This window comes from Cyprinodon variegatus, unplaced genomic scaffold (assembly GCF_000732505.1).
Source record: "Cyprinodon variegatus isolate N-32 unplaced genomic scaffold, C_variegatus-1.0 Scaffold65, whole genome shotgun sequence".
Classification (NCBI taxonomy): Eukaryota; Metazoa; Chordata; class Actinopteri; order Cyprinodontiformes; family Cyprinodontidae; genus Cyprinodon; species Cyprinodon variegatus.
The window spans coordinates 1,008,831-1,012,139 of NW_015150518.1; positions in this window are offsets into that span (position 1 = coordinate 1,008,831).

Here is a 3,309-nt window from a genome sequence, read left to right on the forward strand (position 1 = left end):
AGCAGACATAGAAAAAGAAGCATAGATACAAAAGGCAACTGTCAACCAGCTCCACAGGCGGCCCCGTCCAGGAAACACACAGCCAGCGTCTGAAGAGGCTTTAAGCTGGAAGAAATCGACGCCATTTTGTCTTGTTTTCCTTTGATTTCAGCGGGTCTCCAGATCTTAACTCCCTCCATGACCTCAGCAAACAGTGGCCACTTTTCTTCCAAACCCCTAGAAGCCCTTTAGGCCTCTAAATCATCCCAGCATGAACACGGGTCCCCTGGGGGCCTTCATCGGGGCCCAGATATGGAAGTGGATGATAAAAAGGCTCACAAAGAAGAGAGGAAGCTTATCTGAGCATCACCTCTCCGCCACCGACTTCCTCTGTACACAGATACGACAGTTTAACGGCGCCCGTCACACACTGTCACCACCATTAAATTACCCAAAGTTCAGCTGGAGCCAGAGGCGGGACGCTGGCGGCGCTTCCCAGAAGAAACTCTAGACCGTTTCTGAACGTTTCTCAGCAAACTCTGACTTTAGTCCTCCAAAATAAACAGGGTTGCACATTCCGGCGTGTTTTCAAAGCAACCCCTAACTCTTCTGTTACGACGAACACGCTGATGTTCCACGCTCCAATACGGCGAGCAAACAAGTCGAGGCTTATGAAAATAAACACTTTATTTTACGTGACAAGAAGACGATGATTAGATGAGAGCATTCCTCTTTACTGACAGTTATTTAAAAATCAAATGATTCATGTTTTGGTTTTTAAGAAGATTCTACTTTACGTAGAAACAGTTCATTTATACACAGCAAACACAGACATGCAGCTCCGGTATTTACTTTTCCAGTTAGTAGAAGCGTAACTGACTGCTGGATGGAAGCACAATGATTTAAAGGACCTTTGCTTTGAGGGGAATCTGCATGAAGGGGATCTAGATCAGGCCTGAAACAGTCGGAGATGAAGCCGTCGGTCACCGGAGGTTTAATGACTTAAAACTTTAATAAGGAAAGAAAACTTAAAATGTTTTTATTAATCAGATGTTTAAGTTTGAGAGAAAAAAAGTCAAACTGGTGATGCAGAGAATGAACGAGACGTCAGTATCTTCTAAGTGCAGAGCTGCTCTGTACGCCGGAGAATAAAGTCAGAACATTATAAAGTCGTAATATTATGAAAATAAAGTCCTAATGTTAAGACTTTATTCTTGTAGCCTATTTTTTTTATCTTAAGCATGGCTCTAAAACTCTGTTGTATCTCTAAAGACAATAAAATAATCAGTAAAAACTTCTACCTCCTTGTTATGTTTCTGTTACCTTCCAATAAATCTACCAGATGTAGATCGCCTTTAAAATCAACACGCTGAGCGGCTGGAGATCCTGGGTTTGACCCCTGACCTCATGGGACCTTCATGTCTCCCCAACGTCAGCCTTTCGCTCTCACCTCCAGTTACCTGCTGCTGAATACAGTGAGGAGGAAAAAGATTTGAACACGCTGATTGTCATGATGTTACTAAGTTCTGACCCAAAAATGCAGATAACCAAACAGAGAGTCCAGGGAAAAGGTTTAACGGGTTTTATTGAAGAAGTAAACAGGGGGAGAATTGTTGCTCTGAACATTGCCCAACCGGACGTTTCCAGTGAAGTCCTTGACTCCTGTCTGTGTGCCGTGGTTCCAGCGTTTGTCTGATTCGGTGGAGGGCGGAATAGGTTTTACCCAGAATGCGGTTGATAGTTGGAGAACGGAGAAACTGACTGCCACTCAGATTTCCTGCGGTACTTGAATGGGTCGTAGTGGAGAGTAATCCCTTTCTCAGTGTGAAGCTCAAACAATCTCTTGGGAAATTGGATCCAAACCTCCTGTTTGAACCCCAGCTCAGTTTGAAGCTCAGTTGATCCTTCCAGGGAGAGAAGGTCCGAGAAATCCAGTTAGCAGGATAACTTTAAAAAACAAAGTTAAAGTTAAAGGTTGACCAAAAACTAAGTTTGACTAGAGTACCCTAAACTGGCAAATACTCTGGCGTCGAGGAAGTGGCAGTCAGCAGCCTAAGAGCGCTCCGTTTAAGGAGCAAACCATCAGCAAGTGTGTGAGGAGGCGGACCAGAACCAGGCGCCTCCTGGTGGAGGAAGGGAGACAAACACAGAAACAAAACAGGAGTCCTGACACTGATATTTTTCAAGTTCTCCTACTTAGAAATCATGGAGGGTCTGAAATTCTCATGGTAGGAGCACAATCTAAAAAAATCCAGGAATCACAATATATGATTTTTTAAATATATTTATTTGTATGATAGAGCTGTAAATAAGTATTTGAACACCTGTCTATCAGCTAGAACTCTGACTCTCAAAGTCCTGTTCATCTGCCTTTAAAATGTCCACCTCCATTAACTATCCTAAATTAGATGCACCTGACTGAGGTGGTTAGCTGCATAAACACACCTGTCCACCCTATATAATCAGGGAGAATCCAGCTACTAACATGGCCCAGAACAAGAAGCTGCCCAAAGACACTACAGACTAAACTGTCCTCCTCCACCAGGCTGGAAACGGCTGCAGGGAAATAACCAAACAGCTTGGTGAAAAAAGCTCCACAGCTTCATTAGAAAATGGAAGAAGCTAAACATGACTGTCAATCTCCCTCAGAATGGGGCTCCATGCAGGATCTCACCTGGTGGGGCCTCAGTGATCCCAGGAAAGGTGAGAAATCAGCCCAGAACTGGAAAGAGCTGGGACCACCATTTCCATGGTTACTGTTGGTAATACACTACGACGTCATGATTTGAAATCATGCATGGAACGGAAGGTTCCCCTGCTTAAAGCAGCGCAGGTCAAGGCCCGTCTGCAGGTAATGAACATCTGGATTATCCAGAGGAGTCATGGGAGAAAGTCATGTGATCAGATGAGACCAAAGTAGAACTTTATGGTCAGAATTCCACTAACCATGTTTGGAGGAAGAGGAATGATGAGTACAATTCCACCTGTGAAGCATGGGTGTGGTAGCATCATGCTTTGGGGTGTTTTTCTGCACATGGGCGACTGTGCTGTATTAAGGAGAGGATGTCTCCAGACCTAAATCCAATAGGGAATCTTTTAAGGGAGCGACAGCCCAGAAACCGGACTGATCTAGAGTAGATCTGTGTGGAGGAATGGGCAGGGGCGGATTTAGAAAGTCTGGGGCCCTAGGCAAAGACAGGCAGGGGCCCCTCTGAATGGAGAAGACATCAAACAGCCCCATTCTCCAGATGTAGAAATGTTAATAGAATAGACATCCATTACCTGTTCTAGGTTGTGTCCCTCTCTTCTTGTCCCTTTTCTTCTTGTTTT